The sequence below is a fragment of the Salmo salar genome, chromosome 07 (assembly GCF_965601325.2).
Source record: "Salmo salar chromosome 07, fSalSal1, whole genome shotgun sequence".
NCBI lineage: Eukaryota > Metazoa > Chordata > Actinopteri > Salmoniformes > Salmonidae > Salmo > Salmo salar.
This window is the reverse complement of record NC_138297.1, coordinates 30,720,744-30,734,644: the sequence shown is the minus strand read 5'-3', so window position 1 is coordinate 30,734,644 and position 13,901 is coordinate 30,720,744. Positions and strand designations below refer to the sequence as shown.

General features: G+C 43.7%; 1 protein-coding gene across 1 annotated transcript in view; it reads right to left on the bottom strand.

Moving 5' to 3' along the window:
- The window catches only part of LOC123723750 (galactose-3-O-sulfotransferase 2), a 62,075-nt gene extending 48,498 nt beyond the window's left edge, over positions 1 to 13,577 (bottom strand). Inside the window, exon 1 of the mRNA XM_045721846.2 lies at positions 13,241 to 13,577. The gene's annotated coding sequence lies outside the window, so the exon portion shown is untranslated. The remainder of the gene's footprint in view (positions 1 to 13,240) is intronic.
- Positions 13,578 to 13,901: the final 324 nt, after the last annotated feature.

Genomic DNA, 13,901 nt, shown 5'->3' with positions numbered 1-13,901 from the left:
AAATAATCAGACACACATTTTTCAAGCTAGCATATAATGTCACAAAAACCAAAACCACAGCTAAATGCAGCACTAACCTTTGATGATCTTCATCAGATGACACTCCTAGGACATTATGTTATACAATACATGCATGTTTTGTTCAATCAAGTTCATATTTATATCAAAAACCAGCTTTTTACATTAGCATGTGACGTTCAGAACTAGCATACCCACCGAAACTTCTGGTGAATTTACTAAATTACTCACGATAAACATTCACAAAAAACATAACAATTATTTTAAGAATTATAGATACACAACTCCTTTATGCAATCGCGGTGTCCGATTTTAAAATAGCTTTTCGGTGAAAGCACATTTTGCAATATTCTGAGTAGATAGCCTGGCCATCATGGCTAGCTATTTTGACACCCACCAAGTTTGGCACTCACCAAACTCAGATTTACTATAAGAAAAATTGGATTACCTTTGCTGTTCTTCGTCAGAATGCACTCCCAGGACTTCTACTTCAACACCCAATGTTGTTAGAAGGATTACTTTATCCTATCCTAGGTATTCCTTAAAGAGGTGTGGTTTCAGGTGTCTCCGGAAGGTGGTGATTGACTCCGCTGTCCTAGCGTCGTGAGGGAGCTTGTTCCACCATTGGGGTGCCAGAGCAGCGAACAGTTTTGACTGGGCTGAGCGGGAACTGTGCTTCCTCAGAGGTAGGGAGGCGAGCAGGCCAGAGGTGGATGAACGCAGTGCCCTTGTTTGGGTGTAGGGCCTGATCAGAGCCTGAAGGTACGGAGGTGCCGTTCCCCTCACAGCTCCGTAGGCAAGCACCATGGTCTTGTAGCGGATGCGAGCTTCAACAGGAAGCCAGCGGAGAGAGCGGAGGAGCGGGGTGACGTGAGAGAACTTGGGAAGGTTGAACACCAGACGGGCTGCGGCGTTCTGGATGAGTTGTAGGGGTTTAATGGCACAGGCAGGGAGCCCAGCCAACAGCGAGTTGCAGTAATCCAGACGGGAGATATATATATATATATATATATATGAACTTGATTGAACAAAACATGCATGTATTGTATAACATAATGTCCTAGGATTGTCATCTGATGAAGATCATCAAAGGTTAGTGCTGCATTTAGCTGTGGTTTGGGTTTATGTGACATTATATGCTAGCTTGAAAAATGGGTGTCTGATTATTTCTGGCAGGGTACTCTGCTGACATAATGTAATGGTTTGCTTTCGTTGTAAAGCCTTTTTGAAATCGGACAGTGTGGTTAGATTAACGAGAGTCTTGTCTTTAAAATGCTGTAAAATAGTCATATGTTTGAGAAATTGAAGTAATAGCATTTCTAAGGTATTTGAATATCGCGCCACGGGATTACACTGGCTGTTGAGTAGGTAAGCGTCCCACCTAGCCCATAGAGGTTAAAATCAATTTTTATGCGATTTTTCTCGTAAAATAGCGATAATATTCTGACCGGGAGACGTTGTTTTCGTTCAAACACTGAAAATGTAAAATGGACTCTTCACATGCACCCGTGTCATTGTTCTCAGATCGACCACTATCCAAATGCGCTACTGTTTTTCGCCAAGGGACTGCAGAGTCATCATTCCCCGTTCTGGCGCCTTCTAAGAGCCTATGGGAGCCTTAGAAAATGTCACGTTACAGCAGAGATCCTCTGTTTTCGATAAAGAGGCTATAGAAGGCCAAGAAATGGTCAGAGAGGGCACTTCCTGTATAGAATCTTCTCAGGTTTTGGCCTGCCATATGAGTTCTGTTATACTCACAGACACCATTCAAACAGTTTTAGAAACTTTAGGGTGTTTTCTATCCAAATCAAACAATTATATGCATATTGTAGTTTCTGGGCAGGAGTAATAACCAGATTAAATCGGGTACGTTTCTTATCCGGCCGTGAAAATACTGCCCCCTATCCTAAACAGGTTAATGTGCGAGGCTAGGGGACTGTGGGCACTGTTCCCCTACAAGTCCGTGGCGCAGGTTCTATTGATTGTCGGGTAGCATTATCTAGAGAGCTTGGTGTTTCCGATAACTTCCTCTCTTGGTTCCCCGTACCTCGGCGAGTTTGAGTTGTGGGACGCGGAGATGCATTTGGACTTTGGTTGGGTTGAATGTCTCCCGGCTCCTGTGCTCTCTGTCGCTGGTTACGGGAGGCTACTCAAAGAGAGAGAGAGCGACCAGGTTCTGTGGGTATCCCCCCAACGCCTGTGCTTGCCTCTTCCCAAAAGAGTCCGGGTCCCACCTCAATGATCCGGTCCTACGTAGACTTTTGAGACCATGCTAGCTACCAAGCGCTGCATAGCATGCTAGCCAGGTTGGCTAACTCTCAGAGTCGAGCTAGGAACAGCTAGCTATTCCGGCTTCCTAACAGTGGAATTGCTTGGGTAGCTCTCTTGTTTAGTATACGTAGCTAGCGTTACGTCGCTTGGGGGCCCCCCAGATAGCATATGAACACAATGGCAAAATTGCAAGAAATTAGCTCTAACGGTCAACTTTTGGAACAAAAAAACGGTCCAACTCCTCCTCTTTCTCCATTTTCAAACAGAAATGTGGTGTACCTTTGGTGGTTCACTGAGGTGTTATTTTGGTCATGCGCCCGGACCGCCTTGGCTAGTTTGTTAGCTAAGCTAGCCACTTGTAGCTAGCCAGTAACTCCTCCAGTATGTGTTGACGTCATTTCACAGGATTTGTTTTTGGATGGAAGCTGTAGAGATCAGTAACAAATATCTTATTCATCCATTTTTGGGGTTAAGCATGAAATGACCTATGATGGTGCATTGATCAGTTATACAGTTTAAAGCCATTCATTTAGCATTTTTTCCCAAAGTCGACCTTTGAAGAAACTGTGCAGTGTTTCCAGATTTCTATGAAATAGATTTCTATGAATATTTTCATCCAAAAATGTTTAATTAAGTATGTTAAAAAGCAGCTTTTCTATGTTGGAATGGTGTGGGTTTTCCCCAACAACAGAACGGTGTGGGCGTATACCGGGTCATTAAAAATATTCATTCGAGTAGACCACTGATTGGCCATCCTCTATGAGGAAAAAGGAAGCATTGAGATACAAGTTTGAGGGTTTTGACATGTTTTTTCTCCAATTTATTATTTAGTCACAAATACAAGTATAGGATGAGTCATAGAGTTAATAGAATATGAGATTTTCACTGGAGAGTTACTTAAAAACTGCAACATTTTCTCTCAGCCCCATGGTAAAATGTGTAGAATTGCAGGAAATTGGTTTTTAAAATGATTTTTTTTTCTCAAACTCATCAGAAAATGTGTAGCATAGCATCATAAAACTGCAAATGTTTCTCTCTGCCCCATGGGAAAATGTGTTGAAATGCAGGAAGTTGGCTGTTCCCCCCCCCCCCAAAAAAACCATTTACATATTTTGTGGGGGGGGGGGTGGGGGGGCCTTCCACATATCCTTACACTTACCTTACACTGTGTTTTCAAAATACCCCTCCAGAGAGTCATAATTCATGTTAAACTGTGTATAATTGCAGGAAGTGCGTTTTAAAATGTAAGGAAAAAATGGGGGGGACTCATCTACTGTTCGTCCGACCCCTATATCTACACCACAATTTTTCTCTTGATCTAAACAGACCGTACTACTTTCAAGAGGCTAGCTAGCCTAGATTAGACTAGAAGCCTCATCATGGCTAACGTCGGCTAGCATGCACAACTTACGTCAAATTAAGCTTACTAGCTTTCCCCTGGCATTATGGCAATCCCATTCCTATTTGCAATTCCTAGAGTTGAAGGGAGAAAGCATCCTGCGGGCACCTCCGATGAGGAAGCAGCCTCCGAGCACTTGGCTCGGGTAACCCCCAGAGCGAGGGGCCTTAGTGCGGGTCTGAGCGACCGGTGCGCCACCCGCCACAAAAGCATTACTGTGACGTCAGTGCCCCCACGTTTGGTTTTTTGAATGAAGGAATGTAGGCAGAGAAATGCAGATGAATGTCTTGCTCGAGCTGTGTATGCAACTGGTTCACCTCTGATGCGCATAGGCAATGTGTATTAGAAGAGATTTCTGAATGTTCTTCGCCCAGCATACACCCCTCCAGCTTTCTCTACTCATTTGCTGGATGCATAGTTCAACAGAGTTCAAGTGAAGGTCAAGCAAATCATAGAGAAAGCAGACTGTATTGCAATCATCTCTGATGGGTGGTCGAATGTTCGTGGGCAAGGAATAATTAACTACATCATCTCCACCCCTCAACCGGTATTCTACAAGAGCACAGACACAAGGGACAACAGACACACCGTCTCTTCATTGCAGATGAGCTGAAGGCAGTCATCAATGACATTGGACCACAGAAGGTATTTGCACTGGTAACAGACAAAGCTGCAAACATGAAGGCTGCTTGGTGTAAAGTGGAGGAGTCCTACCCTCACATCACACCCATTGGCTGTGCTGCTCATGCATTGAATCTGCTCCTCAAGGACATCATGGCACGGAAAGCAATGGATACACTCTACAAGAGAGCCAAGGAAATGGTTAGGTATGTGAAGGGTCATCAAGTTATAGCAGCAATCTACCTCACCAAGCAAAGTGAGAAGAATAAGAGCACCACATTGAAGCTGCCCAGCAACACCCGTCGGGGTGGTGTTGTCATCATGTTTGACAGTCTCCTGGAGGGGAAGGAGTCTCTCCAAGAAATGGCCATATCACAGTCTGCCGATATGGACCGCCCCATCAAGAGGATCCTCCTGGATGATGTATTTTGGGAGAGAGTGATATGCAGCCTGAAACTCCTGAAACCTATAGCAGTAGCCATTGCACGGATTGAGGGAGACAATGCCATCCTGTCTGATGTTCAGACTCTGCTTGCAGATGTAAGAGAAGAAATCCATACTGCCCTGCCCACTCCACTGTTGCTCCAAGCAGAGGAAACTGCAATTCTGAAATACATCGAAAAGCGTGAAGACTTCGGCCTGAAGCCCAGCATACATGTTGGACCCCAAGAATGCTGGCATCACTACCGTGTCTCGCCACCTAGGCCTGGATGAGGGCAAGGTTCTTGGCAGTCTTGCAAAGTACACTTCCAAGCAAGGGCTTTGGGATGGAGATGCAATATGGGAATCGTGCCAACATATCTCATCAGCCATCTGGTGGAAGAGACTTTGTGGATCTGAGGCTCTTTCCCCTGTTGCCTCCATCATCCTCCAAATCCCACCAACATCAGCTCCCTCAGAGTGTAACTGGACCTTGTTTGGGAATACACACACACACACCAAAGCACTCAACAGGCTGACCTGGTGTCACGGGTGTCGTAGGGTAAAGACCAAGACGCAGCGGGGAAATGTACACTCATCTTCTTTTTATTGGTGAAGAAGGAAAACACAAAATACGTATACAAAAAACACACAAACGAACTGGACAGTCTCGTCAGCCAAACAGCTAAACAAGAACAAACTCCTAATTATAGGACCCTCAATCAGAGGCAACAATAACCAGCTGCCTCCAATTGAAGGTCCAACCCCAATTAACTAAACATAGAAATACAAAAGACTAGATAGAACATAGAAAAATACTAACATAGAACAATGACTAACAAACCCCGGACTAATAAATCAAATACCCCTCTACCTAAACACATACACAAAACACACCCTGAACCACATAAAACAAACACCCCCTGCCACATCCTGACCAAACTACAATAACAAATAACCCCTATACTGGTCAGGACGTGACACCTGGGTTGAAAATTGGTGGCAAATTTGAGGCTTTTTGAGCCTGACAACGAGCCATCCTCGACGAACCGGCGGAGGGGTGGGAGCCCAACGAGCCGGCTGAGGCGTGGGAGCCCGACGAGCCGCATGAGGGTGTGGGAGCCCGACGAGCCCCATGAGGGTGTGGGAGCCCGACGAGCCGCATGAGGGTGTGGGAGCCCGACGAGCCGCATGAGGGTGTGGGAGCCCGACGAGCCGCATGAGGGTGTGGGAGCCCGACGAGCCGCATGAGGGTGTGGGAGCCCGACGAGCCGCATGAGGGTGTGGGAGCCCGACGAGCCGCATGAGGGTGTGGGAGCCCGACGAGCCGCATGAGGCGCGGGAGCCTGACGAGCCGGCTGAGGCGTGGGAGCCCGACGAGCCGGCTGAGGCGTGAGAGCGTCGACGAGTCGGTTGAGGCATGACGTGGGATGAGAGCCTGATGAGCCGGCTGAGGTGTGGGATGCCGACAAGCCGGCTGAGGCATGACGTGGGATGGGAGCCTGCCGAGCCAACCGAGGCAAGAAAACCTCTCGAGCCAGCTACGGCATGGAAGCCTGATGAGCCAGCTGAGGCACCCCTGAGGGTGGGTGTAATGTACGATGACAGCTCAATTCGGGGGGGAATGGACAGTGGCTGCATATTAGAGGTCGACCGATTAATCGGAATGGCCGATTTTAATTTGGGCCGATTTTAAATTTTTCATAACAATCGGTATTTTTGGAGGCCAATTAGGCCACTTTTTTTTATTTTTTTTACATTTTAGACCTTTATTTAACTAGGCAAGTCAGTTAAGAACACATTTTTATTTTCAATGACGGCCTAGGAACGGTGGGTTAACTGCCTTGTTCAGGGGCAGAACGACAGATTTTTACCTTGTCAGCTCGGGGATTAAATCTTGCAACCTTACGGTTAACTAGTCCAACGCTCTAACCACCTGCTTTACATTGCACTCCACGAGGAGCCTGCCTGTTACGCGAATGCAGTAAGAAGCCAAGGTAAGTTGCTAGCTAGCATTAAACTTATCTTATAAAAAACAATCAATCAATCATAATCACTAGTTAACTACACATGGTTGATGATATTACTAGTTTATCTAGCCTGTTCTGCATTGCATATAATCGCTTAGGTACACGTTGCTCCAACCATAAACATCAATGCCTTTCTTAAAATCAATACACAAGTATATATTTTTAAACCTGCATATTTAGTTAATATTGCCTGCTAACATGAATTTCTTTTAACTAGGGAAAATGTGTCACTTCTCTTGCAAACAGAGTCAGGGTATATGCAGCAGTTTGGGCCCCTTGGCTCATTGCGAACTGTGAAGACTATTTCTTCCTAACAAAGACAGCCGACTTCGCCAAACGGGGGATGATTTAACAAAAGCGCATTTGCGAAAAAAGCACAATCGTTCCACGACTGTATCTAACCATAAACATCAATGCCTTTCTTAAAATCAATACACAGAAGTATGTATTTTTAAACCTGCATATTTAGCTAAAAGAGGTTAGTAGGCAATATTAACCAGGTGAAATTGTCCTTTTGCGTTCATTGCACGCAGAGTCAGGGTATATGCAACAGTTTGGGCCGCCTGGCTCGTTGCGAACTAATTTGCCAGAATTTTACGTAATTATGACATAACATTGAAGGTTGTGCAATGTAACAGGAATATTTAGACTTATGGATGCCACCAGTTAGATAAAATACGGAACGGTTCCATATTTCACTGACAGGAAAAACTTTTGTTTTTGAGATGATAGTTTCCGGATTCAACCATATTAATGACCTAAGGCTCGTATCTCTGTGTGTTATTATGTTATAATTAAGTCTATGATTTGATAGAGCAGTCTGACTGAGCGATGGTAGGCAGCAGCAGGCTCGTAAGCGTTCATTCAAACCACTTTCGTGCGTTTGCCAGCAGCCCTTCGCAATGCATTGCGCTGTTTATGACTTCAAGCCTGCCAACTCCCAAGATTAGGCTGGTGTAACCGATGTGAAATGGCTAGCTAGTTAGCCGGGTGCGCGCTAATAGCGTTTCAAACGTCACTCGCTCTGAGACTTGGAGTAGTTGTTTCCCTTGCTCTTCGAGGGTGGCTGTTGTCGATGTGTTCCTGGTTCGAGCCCAGGTAGGAGCGAGGAGAGGGACGGAAGCTATACTGTTACACTTGCAATACTAAAGTGCCTATAAGAACATCCAATAGTCAAAGGTATATGAAATACAAATCGTATAGAGAGAAATAGTCCTATAATTCCTATAATAACTACAACCTAAAACTTCTTACCTGGGAATATTGAAGACTCATGTTAAAAGGAACCACCAGCTTTCATATGTTCTCATGTTCTGAGCAAGGAACTTAAACGTTAGCTTTTTTACATGGCACATATTGCACTTTTACTTTCTTCTCCAACACTTTGTTTTTGCATTATTTAAACCAAATTGAACGTTTCATTATTTATTTGAGGCTAAATTGATTTTATTGATGTATTATATTAAGATAAAATAATTGTTAATTCAGTATTGTTGTAATTGTCATTATTACAAATAAAGAAATTAAAAAATTGGCCGATTAATCGGTATCGGGTTTTTTGGGCCCCAATAATCGGTATCGGCATTGAAAAATCATAATCGGTCGACCTCTACCGCATATCAATTTCCTGGAGCTCCTAACCGTGTAGCTGGCGCTGAGGCGCTTCCTCCCGCCTTTGTCAGGCCGGCTTGTGCTGGACAGAACTAGCAATACGTATGGCGGTGGTGGCAAACATCAACAGACGGTAAGGGACACAGTCTCTCTCCCTCCTAAGGATATTCTATCCAGGTGGGGCCCTAGAGCATTGGGCCAGTAACCAAAATGTTGCTTGTTTGAATACCCGAGCCGACTATGTGAACATCTGTCGATGTGCCCTTGAGCAAGGCACTTAACTCTAATTTGATCCAGGGGCACCGTACTACTATGGCTGAATCCTGGGTGGTCTCACAGATATGGGAAATGTTCTGTAGGGCCGAAGTAGATCAATACGTATCGCAAGGAAGCGTACTTTGTCATCTGTTTCCTTCGATGAGGGACTTGAGTACTTCAATGGGAAATGACACACTGAGAACCTGGTTCAGCCCATGTGAAGAGGGTACGCCTGGAGGGCTGGTTGTTAATTTTTGTGGCTCCCCATTGGCCAAAGCAACCTCGTTTCACAGAGATCATTCACCTTTTATGAGGAGACCAGTGGCAACTCCAGTTGCGCAGGGACCTGTTGTCCCAGGCGCAAGGGCAGGTTTGGCACGCAAAGGGATTTGGTTCCTATGGGCCTGGCCCCTGAGAGGGCCAATCTGATGGCTAGAGGGTTACCTCCGTATAGAATAACTATCTTTAAAGTAAAGACTCGGGACGTCGGGTTGTGAAATGAAAGCTTCTTTTAATAATACTACTTGTTCACATTACATTTAACAACTTTAGATTCTACAAAACAATAAAACAAAGTTGCTAGCGAAAGTCAGGGCTGTAGGCGTATAAAGTGGCAAGCGTTTGAGCTCTGGTGCCAAGATAAAGGGCTGGTTCCTTGTCAAAGCTTATGTTACGGTCTCAGTTACTAGAAGGAAAGCATCTTAGTATGCAGGTTTTCGCTAAGAGCGAGACTATTTAAGTAATCGAGCTATCAGAATCAAATTCATTGTTTTTTCTTGGGTAAGGCCTATTCCCAGATTTTACAGAAATCCTGGTTGGACAATTCTTGGAATCAGGAGGTTCACGGAATCAGGGGGGAATAAGAAGACATTCCAGAAATCCTCCAATCCTCCAATTTCCAGAAAAGTTGGGAATTTTGTGAAAACTAGCATATTTTTTTTAACCCTAGAATGGATGGTAAACATGAACACATTACCTCCATTCAAAAGCATACATAGTATTAACCTATTTCCTCAAGTGACCCATTGGCATGCCAGTCAGACAGGGTAGTGGAGGTAGGATTAATTTGGAGACAGTATAGTACTATAGGGTTCATTTGGAGGCATTATAGTACTATAGGGTTAATTTGGAGACGTTTGTCCTTTATGATTCCTTAGGCCTATAGTGTGGATCAGAAAAGCCCTTGTTCATAACGGAGATAACAATAGAATAGAATAGAATAGACGTAGCTAAATGGAGCTAAATTAAATTGTAGGATAACAACGCATCAAGAGCCCAAAGCACATGACCAACCAATGTGATTGCGGTCCATTAACATTGACCCTGAACTTCTCGTAGAGACAGAGCGAGTGATAGATTTAAACATGACTCGGCAGAGTTGACATTCTTGCGTGTGTGTCTATGCGTGTGTCGTCAACTCAAAATTATGAACTAGTTCACACAATCGTGTCAGCCGGAGGTGTCACTCACAGTGACTTCCTAGTTATGGTCGCTACAGTTACTGTCTTAGCCATCCTCCATTGGGTGCACTAGTGGAAGCTTAGGGGTTCAAACGGTATTTGAAATCTTTCCTGGAATGGCAACTCTGCCAGGGTTGGAGTTTGCACTTCAGGATTTTTGTGGACTATTCCATTGGTTCCATTTGTGCCATCAAGCTCAATCGAGCACAGATAAAGTTATTTTATCTTTCTAATACTATTCGAACCCAGATCTGGCTTAGGGAAGGAAGACCTTAGGTCCTGAGGCTGAAGATATATTTAGCTTTAAAGCCACTAATCGTTTAACTGTAGCTGGTCCTTGGCAGAGAATGGCCCCTAGGCTCTAAGCCCCAACACACCAGCTGCCCAGGTCTGTATCCCAAATGGCACCCTATTCCCTATATAGTGCACTACTTTTGACCAGGCCCCATTGAGCTCTGGTCAAAAGTAGTGCAATATATAGGGAATAGGGTGCCATTTGAGATGCATCCCAGACCTTCCACCCGTCTCCTTTCCTCCTTCCCTCCTTCACAATAAGCATCTGTGGAGGAGGAAAAGGTGCCATGTGGTGGAGATAATAATCACTCAGATCCGTAAGGCTGATCTGAATGCCTCAAGTGTTTCTTTCTTTACCCTGGTCCCCACCAGTGAACTAGTAAACTATCTGTGATTGATTGTCTTTATGATAGAGTCATGAGAGCTGTTGTTTGACAGGTTGTAAGATTTCAGATAGGCCCATAGGCAACCTATATGTTGGTATGTACTGAACCTTCATTACACAATTATGAATATAGAGTGCATAAGCTCGCTATAGGTTACACATGTTTTCCCAGCAAATTGCCCTCCATCTGTTAGGGATGGCCAAAAGGTAACTAGAAACACTAAGATAGTGTGCAAACAAGTAGGGCTTTCATTCTCCAAATTTGCAAAAATACAAATTACTACTAGAGAAAATAAACCAAAAAGTGCTTTAAAATAGACTAAATGGATAATTGAATTTAAAAAAATGTAAATTAAAAAATGACTGTCATATAAAGTTTCAACTTTAAAAAAAAAGGTGTGTGTGTGTGTGTGTGTGTGTGTGTGTGTGTGTGTGTGTGTGTGTGTGCGCACTGTAGTGTGGCTCGCAGGCTGAGGAGAGTGCAAGAGGCTGTACAGGACAGGGTGGAAGGTTAACAGATTGTGACATTTTCAGTAGGGCAGAGAGATCGACCGAGAGAAAGAGAAAAACTGTGATAGAGAGCTAGAGAGAGAGAGGGATCTAATTCATCTAATTATATTCCAAACCAGTGTTCTAGAGTTCCATCTCGAACTGTAAACACACTTAATCACCTAATCATAAAGCCTTTGATGAGTTCAATGAGGTGTGTTAGTCTTGTCCTGGGGCAGCAGGGGTGATTTACACTAATCTAAACTATGTCTCAGCACTGAAGGGTCAGTCAGTATCCTTACTACTACAGACCAGATGTAGGCTACACTCTATTGGAAGCAGGGGAGTTGTTGTAGAGACTCTTTGACAGAGAAATGAATGTGTATCGTCCTATCCAATGTCTATAAGGTGGCCAGAGAGTATCATGTGATAGATTAACAGCCTAGCTAGCGACTGAAGTGGTATCCCAAAGGGGGCCACTACTTTTGACTCTATGTTCATGTATCATCACTCAACGTTCACCCCTCCATATAGCATGTCAGACAGTCTCTAGGAGTTATATTTCTATAGCTAGAGATATTTATCACTATTAGCTATAAAAAATATTTCTATGTCTATGACCGTAACTAGTATCTCTATAATCCAGGCTGTATCACAACCGGCCGTGATTGGGAGTCCCATAGGGCGGCGCACAATTGGCCCAGCGTCGTCCGGGTTTGGCCGGTGTAGGGAATTTGTTCTGAACTGACTTGACTAGTTAAATAAAGGTTAAAAAATTAAAAAACATTAAAAAGCACTGTTGAGAGCCACTGGTGGAGGCGGAGCCAGGGCCAGTCTATTGATTTGATTGTTTTGGGCTCCTCGGCTCCAAGCCCCCACCCAGTATGAACATTATATAATGCAAACCACATGATACAATGCCTCATTGAACACATCAAATGGCTGTCAGATACTTCACAAAAATATTGATGTTTTTTCTGCTGGCAAATGTCAACCAATGTCATTGCCTACATAAGATAATTGAAAATGCATTAAATAAATATATATATATATTGCTGAAATAGCCTACTTCAGTGTGTTTATAACTGTTGAATAAACTAGTAATAACATTTAATACTAAAATGGTGACTATTTGACGTGGTTGATGGAGTCAAATTGAATTAGGGTTATGTTCAACATAAAGAAAGTTTATCAATTGCAATAACAATTTTGACATTCCAATTTAGTTCCATATAGGCCTACTTTACAGTGAAAAACAGCTGCTTTGTTTAAAATGGCCTAAATCAAATCAGTACTCAAGGAGAAAGGAACAAAACAATATTGTGTGCATTCTTGTCCAACGAAAATGACACAGGAGAAGACCTGAGATGTATTATCCTAACCATCCTATGCTATCATGAGAAGGCTAAATGTAAACATGTCAAAATGCTCTTACTTAAGCAGTTTACTGAGAACCTTCACCAGGGACCACAACAACACGTATACCTAGATATACTGAGCCATAGGATCAGCCTAAACTAGATTAGCCCATCTGATTGGCCAAAACCCTGGCCATAAGCTGTCTACTGCCCAGAACGAGTTCGACAACGGGGGATAGATAGCCCCATATAGTCCCCCATTGTCTTGTAGCCTAGTCAGTGACCGATCGATTCACCTATGTTTATCGACTACCTGACGCAAGGGCTTTGGGGTTCGATTCCCACGGGGGACCAGTACGAAAATGAATCCAACAAAATACGACTGTTTAGTGCAAAGTAGCTAGCTAGCCCGCTTATGGAGAGTTAGTTGAATAATTTCTCGAGTGAACGTGATGTGTTTTCTAAAAAAAAAAAATCTCCCCAAAGTTATTATTAGCGACGTGAATTACCAGTCTGTCCATTGTGGATTGACAAAGCTAGCAAGATCTGTGCAAAAGTTAAAATCAATATTTTTCCAACCATAACTTGTAAAGTATGCACCATTGTTATACAGACATTTTACTCACCCGATAGGTCGTTAAGTGGAATTTTCTTGCCAATGTCTGGACGAAGATTTTCCTCGATATTGCCAACCCTTTCTATGAAATAATCTTTACTTCTTAAACTAGCTAACGGCCAGTATACCGCTAACTCATCTCAAGTCTAGCGAGTTCGGACCTAGCACTCGCACTTCCAAGATCTACAAGGAACAACAGCGAATGTGGTCATAAAGTTCGCTAAACGTGTATCCTAACGTTATCATCTGAAAATCCAATAGATTTCAACCAGACGGCATATTTTCTTGTAGAGTGCACTGCTTCTGAAGTCCTCTCTCCTCAGCAGCCTACTTGCTCTAACAATCAACCCTTCCCCCACTCTCCTCCTCTTATCCCTCCCTCTTTCCCTCTATACCAGACCAGTCTGTCACTGCTGCCTACTCCCCCTCTCTCTACTTCAAAAGTAGGCTTGTAACCATAGACTGTGTTTGAGTGAGAGTGTGTGTGCGTGTGAAGTCATCAGTCATGCAAGCTCGCGTGCTGTATCTTTATTTGTGAGATATGAAACATTATGAAAGAGCTGGCAGAGGTCAAAAAGCTACCTTTCTCTCCTATAAAATCAAACTTTTAAAATATTTATTTAGTAGGGGCCTAAGTCAATGGAGTGATATAGTCCCTAAAGTAAAGGCTA